At 34.4% G+C, this 11,313-nt stretch overlaps 2 non-coding genes and 1 pseudogene across 2 annotated transcripts; all 3 read right to left on the reverse strand.

Annotated features, from left to right (window-relative positions):
* Positions 1–6,155: 6,155 nt before the first annotated feature.
* On the reverse strand, positions 6,156–8,308 carry LOC133866351 (ABSCISIC ACID-INSENSITIVE 5-like protein 5; annotated as a pseudogene).
* A 670-nt stretch (positions 8,309–8,978) lies between these two features.
* LOC133867536 (small nucleolar RNA R16) lies at positions 8,979–9,049 on the reverse strand. Its single transcript, XR_009900093.1, has one exon. It is a non-coding gene; the product is annotated as a small nucleolar RNA R16 (small nucleolar RNA).
* Positions 9,050–10,440: 1,391 nt separating this feature from the next.
* On the reverse strand, positions 10,441–10,522 carry LOC133867535 (small nucleolar RNA R16). The gene has a single exon (XR_009900092.1). It is a non-coding gene; the product is annotated as a small nucleolar RNA R16 (small nucleolar RNA).
* Positions 10,523–11,313: the final 791 nt, after the last annotated feature.

The following is an 11,313-nucleotide window of genomic DNA, read 5'->3' on the forward strand; positions in this document are numbered from 1 at the left end:
GCTGATATACCTGTATATATATATAGGGAGAAGGTGAGCCACGCTTTGTTTCCAACGTCTTGGCACCAAAGGAGGGTTGTTTAATTAGGTGGTTCAACGGTTGTCAAGTGAGTCTTAATTACTATTATTATTATTATTTCACTTCCATTATGTCTCTTTGACTTCCCAAATTGTTGCAAGTCAAAAATCAGTTGGTCTCGTTTTCTCCGCGAGTCTTTAAAAGAAACATGTACTTTTTACGTACTTAAGAGGCACACTTACCACAGCAGTATTATAGACTTAATTGATGAAAATTTGTCCAATTCAATTTGACTATAAAATAATTAGAATATAAAAAAAAAAAAATTATTATTGTTAGAATATTAATTAAATGATTGAATTTAAAATAATATATAGTATCTTAAACTTGACTCATAAGCTTATTTCTTATTTCAGTTAAATATTTCACATGTTAGAACTTCACTACTAGCTTGTTGAATAAAAATTTCAACCCACACATAAAAAAAAATTGTTCAAATATTATTTAGATGATTAAATTTGAGGAATGCTAGAGCATTTTCTGGTGTTCTTCTAGAATGGCATAGATGTAAATTTTTTGATTAAAAAATTACATTTATGCCATCCAAAAGGACATAGATGTAATTTTTTAATTACATTTATGTTATTCCAGGAGAACACCAGAAGATGTTCTAGCATTTCTCATTAAATTTACTCTTACGTATGGTCAGCATAAGCTTTTAGAATAAATTGTAATTTATCATTTATACTTGTAAGTATCTTAAAGTACTCTTGTGTTTAGGTTGGAATTAATTATGTTAATTTTTTAGCTAATGCCCTGCTCAACCCTAGCCCACCCTAATCCTTAATTAGCAAGAGGTACTTATATGCTACCTAATTTTGATAGTGTAATATTGTTTCATGCTAAGGCCTAAGGGTAAGTATATATTTGGCAACAAAGTTTGTTAAAAGTAGAAAGAGGCCAAGACTCAACAGTTTCATATCCTTGAAGAAAATGTTAATTAATGACACTATTGAATTGGGCGGCGCCGAAAAATACTGTTTAATTTGACTAAGGAAAAAAAAAAATTGATGAGAGAGAGGGAGAGAGAGAGATCATGACACAAATTTGTTTTGGGTGTTTGAGATTTATGTAAATGTTTTTCATGAAATGTAGGGAACCTGAGTTCATTCTGCATAAGCGGATGAGGCGAACCGGATGCATGTGCAAATGGGGAGAAGCATAGAAGCATGAACAATACCTGCCTTGAGTAATTAAACATGAAAGTTTAAGAAAAGAAAAGAAAAAATCATTAAAAATGAAGAAGTAGAACAACAAGAGCTTTAGAAAATATCATTGCAGTACGTCTGTAGATGATGATGACATATTGACATGCATGCGTGCATATATATATATATATATATATATATATAGAGATGAGATGGTAGCTAGAACAGTTCTTTAATGGTGAAAAAAATATATTGATATGAAACCTGAAAATTGAAAGGTTTTGCCATTTGTTAAAAGCTGAATATTGGGAAGTTGGGCCATCCTCCTCCCCCTCCTTTTTCTTTCACATCTGGTAAAATTATTTGATAACATATATATACTTCTACATACCTAAAAGAAAGATGTCCTAGATATCATCGATTCCAACTCCCTCATTGTTAATTTTGGAACCTTTTTTTTTTGAAAAAACTAGGCTTGGTCTCTTTCTATTGCAAAGAAATTACTAAACTTAATTCTGTAACCATTTTTTTAATGTTTAGAATTCAAACATGTTAATATATATTAGATGAAAATCGAGACCTAATAATAATAACAATAGTAATGATGAGAAGAGCTAAAAAAAAGTGCAAATTTTGGCTTCATGATTCTTATTCTCCACTTGGCATGCAGGTGCACCGGAGTCAATTGCCATGCATTGGGGCTGCCAAAGAGTACGATCTGAAATTCACCATATATACGTATATATAGCAGCTATTTTGTCAGGAACTATTTAAAGTGATGAAGAAGACAATTAGGTTGGTTGGAACATGGACCTTCGTGGAGAAGACAAGGGAGTTGGTTGGATCGAGGTTGTTACTTGTGCAGGCAAACACCCGCGGAGAGTGAGAGCAGTAATTACAACACCCATAGTGAGTTCTTTAATTTTTCTCTAAATTTTAGCCTAAGAATCTATTTTTTTGATTTTATCTATCACTTTTAAAAGACTTCCAACATCAAACTCTCTAAATCTTTCTCTATTTCAACTAAATATTAATTTTTTATTAGTTTTAAGTAATCACTTCTAACAAATTAACGAGGAGAGAGAAAAAGTGAAAAGTGAAGTAAAAGGAGAAAGAAATTATAAAATATTCCATAGCTCATAAAATTTGTAAGCCAAATTTGGAATGAAATTATGACAAAAGCTAAAATAGAAAAATTATAGAGGGTTTGTTAGAATGAGCCTTTTTGAGGATTTCACCAAATTTTGGTGAAAATTTTGAAATTGAGAGCTCACTAAGGATGCTCTAATGTGAATCAGCTTCATGGAAGTGTTTTATTTGAATTATGATCTTCTAAAATTATTTGTCCGAATTTGAGAGAATTCAGAGGTATGTAATTGTAAGAGACTACTTATAGGATCCATCTGACCGGATAAGTGATTAGGCAACCCAATTTTTATTTGGTTAGGTAGGTTTCATAAGTGGTCTCTCACAATCACCTGTTCGAATTCTCTCAAATTTGGGCAAATAATTGTATAAAAAACAAAGCTTTTGTTCAATTCTGATCCACTCAACCAATCTATTAAATTGGGATCGTCATTTTCACCTTTTTTTTTTTTTTTTTACACGAATTAAACCTAAGATCTCCTCACTCTTTAGCCAATTAATTAACTCTAACGAGAATCGCAAGATTGGTCGATTGTATTACAAGAGAGATTAATGAGATTGACCAAAGAAAGTATCCTCACTTAGTAAGGAACAGACAAGTATTCTCTCCATTTCACTTCATCTAACGGTGTACAAAATGTCACATCATTTCAAATTTTTAAATGATGCAACAACATATTCGCCACATGAAATCATGTACACCGTTAGATCGATGAAATAAAATCTTGACCATAAAATAGAGAGAATCCTACTCGAAAACGAATGTAAGACTTATTATTTCCCAAAACTTTAATTTTATGATCCGCTCATTAATATTCATTGGTAATTTGTGAGGCGTCACAAAAATTCATGTCCAATTCATGTTATAGTCATTAGTCATAGCCTAATTCATGCCTTTATTTTTATTTTGAGTCCCTTTTTGGGACCATATCCGGTTGTCATTTTGTCCTAAAGTCTCAGTATGGGCATCTAATTTACAGGTTACAGCTACACTCCAAGAATTGTTATCTTTATATTGTCAGCCATACCATGCCTTGGTATATCACTTCCCATAAAAATGCACCCCTCAGTCCCCCTTCCCCACTTAAATCCTACAAAAGAAATTTCGAACTTTTTTTTTAAAAAAAATAAATAAATATTTGATCAAGAAAACTGATGAATGTTGATTGTATTTATTTATTTTTTTTCATATAATAATTATTATTATTTTTAGTCCAATCATGGCATGATCTAACCAAGTACAGTTTCAACTACTTCTTTCTCCTCAGATTGCCAATTCCTTTTCTGTTTGTTGTGTCTGCCATGGTTCTTTGTGAGGGTATATTCGTTGGAATCTCAATGGCATTAATTTGTGGCATAAATATTGCCTGCCCTTCTTGTCTGTTGGGAGGAACTCCCTTCAAGATAGTCTACTAAATTGACAATTATTTTAATAGGGTTACAGTCTCTTAAACTGGGATATGTTCTTAGAATATTGAATTTTTACATGTATTTTTAATCGGATTAACGACTTCACATGTATGTAATAATCATATGCTCTAAGAACAAACGAAAAATAAAAAATAAAAAATTTTCCCTTAGATTTTGGTTTGAATAAGGCATGGTTTTGTTGAAGCACGTTGCATTCACATGGTCCAACAATGAGTCACACCCATGTAGGAGAGTAGCTAAAGCTCAAAGCATGGGTGGGTCGTTGGGTGATGGTTGAGAAAGGTATCGTGCCTCAAAGGGTTTGCTTGGTGCAGGTTGAAGCAAGGGGTTCAAATGTCCTAGGAGCCACAACTCTTTGTAGCTCCCGTGGTTGATATTGCTTCATCTTCCATGGACCACAGCCCAGCCAGTCAATTCATATCCGTGGACCACATTCGTCATGTCATTAGCCTCATGGGCTACCATCATACAATGGGAGAGGGTTAGATGTGTGGATCTTTGCCGCTTCCGATGGTAGAGTGAGTGAGAATGCTTTCAAACATACGGTGAAAAGCGACCCATTCTGTAGACTTTGAAGGCAAACGGGATTGGAAAGAGCCAAAGATGTCGGGGGATATCGGAGAAATAGGATGATATTTGCCGGACCGAGAAAAGAGTGGTGTGATTGTGTATCATCATATGGAATTAATTGATTTGGAAATCAATCCCTTGTGCACATGAAGTTTTTTTACAAGACAAATTGACTTTCAAGGCTTTAAGACTTAAGTTGGTTTATATTATTAACTCGCCGACACTAAATGATTATTTGGGAGAACAATGAAGAACATTAAACACTCACTATTCACTAATCAGCATCCATAAGGTCTAACAAAAGTTGACTTTAGCAAGCTAAAAGTTTCTCAAAACATAACCCTTCAACTCTTGAAGGCTTTAAATGTCACTTGAATTAGAGCATTGATGTACGAGAAATGTTAGAGGTCTTTTTTGTGTCACTCTTTTGTCCCTCCAAAAATAATGTAACTTTTAAAATCACTATTAGGCTTGTGATTGATCACTATTAAATTTTTTATCAAATAGTGATTTTAAAAGTCACCTTATTTTTTAAGGGGCACATGAGGAACTTCTAAAATTACTTTTGATGAACGTATAAAATTCTAATTTATTTTCATATTGTATAACAAGATAAGCACATAAATTTTCTCTAATAACCACTTCCTGATGAGGATTGTAAGTATTATAAAACATAAAAATTAATCAAGAGCGGTCAATTCATCACGAGTAATGCTAGAAATCACTCTTTTATCACTCTTTTGTCCCTTCAAGAATGATGTGGTTTTTAAAATCACCATTAAACTTGTAATTAATCATTATTAAATTTTGATCGAGTGTTCATTTTAAATGCCACAAGAACACAAGAGTAATTTATAGAATTACTCTACTAAGACAGATGCACCATTCGGAGAATAATGCTAGAAGTCACTATTTTGTTACTCTTGTGTCCCTCCAAAAATGACGTGGCTTTAAAATTACCATTGAACTTGTAATTGATCACTATTAAATTTTGATCAAGTGGTAATTTTAAAAGCAACATTATCCTTGGAGGGACACAAGAGTGACAAAAGAGTGAGCTCTAGAATTACTATCATTTGGAGTAGGGATGTAATCGAGCCGAGCCGAGTCGAGTTTGACAATTTTGGGACTGGCTCGTTTAAGAAGCCCACTAAACAAGCCAAGCTCGAGCTCGAGCTCGAGCCTGGCTTTGGAATCCTTATCTGAGCTCAGCTCATTAGGTAAACACCCAAGCTTGAGCTCGAGCTCGCTAAGTAAATCATGTTGAGCCAAGCTGGGTACTCAAACGGCTCGATTTGACTCGAGCTCGAGATGTTAATATTTTAAAAGAGACTGATCCAAGCCGAGATCGGTTAAAAAGTCATTCAAGCCTTATTTGAGCAACTCGGCTCATTTAGGGCTCATTTAGTTTGTTTTTAATATGATTTGTAAATGTGATTAAAGAAATTATTAAACATAAACTTTATTCTAAAGATACCAAATAACTTATGCAAGGCATTTACAAAATTACAAGCAACTATTTTCTCAATATATATATATATTACAAGCAACTTCGAAAAAAAAAAAAATCAGACTTAAATAGGGCTTTAAAAATCCATACTTAAATAGAGGAACCCCCAATGCCATAGCCTAGTAAAGCAGCTGCTACGGTCTAAACGCGACTCTTTTAAGTCAAAGAGAGCCAATACACCCACAAGAATACCTACAATCATTGTAATCAGGAACTTTAATATAATCTGAAGAAACTAGAAGTCTGTTCTCTGACTTCAACTTAGTATGTATCAGACGTAAATCATGCATATCTGCAAATGTGATTAACATCAGCAAAAAAAACCATATGGAAAAAAAAAAATAAGACACCAAACTAGTCAATTATTTCAAATTCATGCCTCAAATTTCCCAATCTTATAGTGGCTTTCTTACTTATCCAAAAGGAGCACATCCATCATTTCAAAAGTTGCCAAGGATATTATAATAGCAGAAGCAAAGCAATATACTTGAGACGGTATTAACTGCTACATATTAGAAAAGACAATATGTTTAATTACCTCCTTACGAGCCTATTATCTTGCCGCTAACTCTCTATTCTTTATCATTCTCCTTTGCCTTCTCTCTACTACTTTCTCCAAAGCCCCACTGCACTTCCTTCCTCGGCTAAATACATATGGAACTGGTGACAAAGATGATGTATCTACACTAGTCGTTGCAATTACATCAGATGATATTTGACTTGCGGGAGATCCAGCCACATTAGTTACACTCCCAGGACTAATACCAACCATGCCAATTCCTCTCCCCCCTAACCCACCGCCCTGAACCAAGACGGTATTCATAGAAGACTCTGTAACCCCATACATTACACCCCTCCTTTGTGGGCTAGCAAGCTGAGCATTGTTTACTAGATGCATGGGAGAGGCAAAAACCACATTTGCAGGCTTGGGGAAGAGAGGTCATTGCTGTTGTTGTTGCTACTGCGTCTGCCACCGAATTTGTTTTTGAGAATATCTAACTCCACCTACATTCAGCTTTAAACTAGAAAGCTCAGTAGGAACTAAATTATTGTTCTCCATTATCCAATTAACCAAGACCCCATTACTTTGAACTAGTTGTTGAAACCTGAAAGCTAAACTGGTGTTATGATTTGGTTGTGATAGTTCACCATAGAATATAGTATTATTTGGCCTTCCAATAGATTGAGTATCTTCTCTCACCACTCCTGCTCTCACCAAAAACTCTCCCAAAGTTTGTTGCCTTTGCGGCACAACCAATCCAAACAATCAAATCAACACCACAAATGCCTTCACAGTACATCAAATCCAAATCAGTCAAGTAACATAGAAATTCAACTCAAAATACCAAAATCCGTAGATAACCCAAATCATCTTCTCAGCCAAAAATAAAAAATCATTCATTTCACTAGCTCATACAATCAACCTATTGGCACGGTTTCTGAGATGATAACGTGTCTCCTTAGAATTCGCTTTCTTCAAGATCTCCAAAATAATAAACAACTTGTCAAGGGTGCCGACTTCACCAGAGTGAAAGAAAAAACCAAAAGAAAGGCGAGAGGGGGGGTGGGGGGACAACCTTAAGGATGTGCTGGCTCTGGTTATTCCAACTCAAATTTAGTAGTTAGAGGATTTCCTTTAGTCTTAGAAGTTTAAGCTGGTGAGTAGGCTCATCCAAATTTTATTTCTCAAAAGGGGGGAAATTGTGAGAATATGGGGGAACATCATGACAGTACGTACTTGAATGGTTGAAGTTGAATCTACTATGCAGATGTTAATGCGCAAATTACCATTAACAATCATTGAGTTACACCTCTAACAAAAAACCCAAAACATGATAACAAAAGCAAAGCAACACACTAGAGATGGTATTAACTGCTACATATTAGTAAAGACAGTATGCTTAATTACCTGCTTACGAGCTCGTGATCTTGCCGCTGACTTTCTATTCTTTATCATTCTCCTTTGCCTTCTCTCTACTATTTTCTCCAAAGCCACACCACACTTCCTTCCCCGACTAAATACATATGGAACTGGTGACAAAGATGATGTATCTACACTAGTCTTTGCAATTACATCAGATGAAATTTGACTTGCAGGAGATCCAGCCACATTAGTTACACTCCCAGGACCAATACCAACCATGCCAATTCCTACCCCCTCTAACCCACCACCCTGAATCAAAACGGTATTCATAGAAGGCTCTACAACTCCAAACATTACACCCCTCCTTTGCGGGCTAGCAAGCTGAGCATTGTTACTAGATGCATGGAAGAGGTAAAAGCCACATTTACAGGCTTGGGGAAGAGCGGCCGTTGCTGTTGCTGCTACAACTGCCGATGAATTTGTTGCTGAGAAGATCTAACTCGACCTACATTCTGCTTTAAACTAGAAGGCTGAGTAAAAACTGAATTATTGTTCTCCATTATCCGATTAACCAAGATCCCATTACTTTGAACTGGTTGTTGAAACCCGAAAGCTAAACCGGTGTTATTAGAACACAATCGTGAGCAACCCATAATAGGATTCTCTCCATTTCAAATGAAATGGATATTATCCTTTTTATCTTCAGAATTTAAAGTTGATGCATTTAATAATATACATGATTTCACATTATTTATATTTTTAAATGACGTGCCAACATTAACATCATATACATGCATCAACTTTAAATCCCGACATTTCATTTGAAACTGATAACATCCATTTTATTAAATGAAATTGAGAGAATCCTATTTTGAACTACCCACATAGTTAACCAAATAGCGCATTCTACAGTAACACTGGTTCATTCAAGCTCATTGCTTAAAAGCATAAGAAAATGAGATACAAACATATGACCAAACACATCAACTAACAAACATTAGTACTAAAGGCAAAATATGAGTCAACCAAATGAAACTATAATGTTAAGTTTAGAATAAACCAAAAAACAATCATAGTGTTGAGTTTTAAACAACAACTTCATCATAATAGCCAAAATAGGGTTATATGACCAAGAAGCAACCATAATGCATCACATGAAAAAAAAAAAAAAAAAAAAAAAAAAAAAAAAAAAGAGTACAAAAAAAGACAAGAAAAGAACCCAAATCAAGACAAGGCATCAAATAAGAAGCGGAGTTGTAGTCTACATTTAGTTCAGTATAATTTTTTCATCATTTGCATTCCAATGGATGTGAGCCTACAAAATCAACAATTAACGATAAAACTTTAACTTATCGACAACAAGGTATAGAATAATTCAGAAACACATACTGACAACAAAGCGTAGGGAATAAATATAGAACCTTCAACAAAATCATCCCAACATCTAAGAATTCAAAAGTTATATTTCATTGTTCCTCCATTTTCATGAACCAAACGAACACCAAAGTAAATCCTAAAAAGCAAAAATTGTGTGTTTACAAAGAATGATGGCATGTATCAAAAAATAGGGGGGGGGGGGGGGGGGGGGGGGGGGTCAAAAAAAAAACCCAAAACTTCCAACGAAATTCAATCTATGCCTCAAGAACAAAGACAACAAGAAATCGATCCTAAGATCTCATACCTTGTAGCCGAAAGGAGAGGCAATACACGAACAGACTACAATGTGTTGCTCTTCTCAAGGAAGAAACACTACATGTATAACATATCTTAGAGAATTGGCTAAGCCAAAGAAAGCATATATTAAAATTACACATCGTCCTACACATGCATAGCATCATATGCGCACATAGTGTGATAGAGAGAGAAGGGGGCATATAAACGCAATGACAAATTTGGAGGATATTGCAAAAATTGAATCATTTGAGAGAACATTGCAAAAAGGATGTTAATCTAGTAAGTACGAAATCTAAAACCCGATAATAACTTCAAATTCCCTACAACAATTAATTAAACCTTCTAATTAATCAACTATAGCAAGCTAACAAAAAAAACAAGTCCAAATTCAATCTTAACAAAAACGATTTAATCCAAAGTGCCCTCAGGGCATGCTACTAGTGACACAAGCTTTCCCAACAAAATAACTTCGATTATAATTAGAAAAACAAAAGCATTAGCTTTTCAATACTTTCCGACAGCCACGATATCCTAAACTTCATTACTCATACACAATAAAGATACTCTAGCATGCGAAATTCTGCTCAAAAGATGCAGATAATCACAGAAAAGTTTCATATGTCCAGACATATTTATGCGGGTTCATCATAGTAGTCAGAATATGGTTATACAACCAAGCAACAACCATAATTTAAGTTCAAAATAAAATGAAAACAAAAAACAAGATTACAAAAACTAAAAAACTTATCAACGAGAACCTCAAATAATATTCCACAAAAGTGGAAAGTTGTAGACAATCAACACGGCATCAGATTCAAACCGCCCGTTTGCTTTTTCTCATCATTAGTACATACCAAGTAGTCTAAACCACTGCAAACCGTCTCATCCACAACAACAAATAAAAACATACAACCTAGTCATGCAAAAGTAACAAAAAAAAAAAAAAAAAAAAAAAACAGTGAAATGACAATGTTAAAAGTAAAGAAGAAGAAAAGAAAATAACGCTGATAAAGACGAGGAATGCATCAGATAATAAGCGGAGTTGTAGTCTACATTTAGTTCAGTGTGTAGGATAAGAACTTTTTTCATCATTTGCCCTCCAATGAATTCTAGCCCATAAAATCAACCATTAACAATGAAACTTTAGAAGCGCTAAGTAAAATATTCTGTAAATTAGTAAAAAATTAATAAGCATAGGAATACACATACAAAATGGAAAATGGCATTAGAAAATGAGTTGTTGTCAGCACAAATTATCAATATATCAATAAGCGGTTTAGTCAAACTCCTCATCTGCCATTTCCAATACATAATTCGACTCACAAATCTTAAATTATATAGCAAAAGAAGCAAATTTAAGGAATAGAAATAAGATATGAGAGTTTCGAAAGGTCTATTTGACACCAAGGCAACAACACAAAGAGTCTGCAATGGGCTGGTAAGCCTCTTATTCTCTCTCTGCATCAGTTACATCTCCTCGAGCACTCAAATCTACACAATGAGAGGGTAAAACGGATGCACTACATTTAGTATTCAAACTCAAAAAACAATTTCGATTCGACGAAAAAGCTACAAATACTGAAGAAACAACGGATTATAGAGGCCGAATAGAAGTAGATTAGGGTAAGGAAACTTAGGGTTTACAATAATTTTGGAGGAACAAAGTGAGTTCGTTAAAAGAAGTGATGCTACGTATCACTCGTGTCTCCATTTTGTCCCCCCAAAATTAATGTGGCTCTTAAAATTACCATTGAATCAAAATTCAATAGTGGTATATCATAAATTCAATAGTGATTTTAAGAGCCATATCAATTTTGAATGGACAAAATGAAGACACACGGGTGATATGTAACATTACTCCGTTAAAAATGGCCTCAATATCGAACCAAAA

The sequence above is a fragment of the Alnus glutinosa genome, chromosome 4, assembly GCF_958979055.1.
Source record: "Alnus glutinosa chromosome 4, dhAlnGlut1.1, whole genome shotgun sequence".
NCBI lineage: Eukaryota > Viridiplantae > Streptophyta > Magnoliopsida > Fagales > Betulaceae > Alnus > Alnus glutinosa.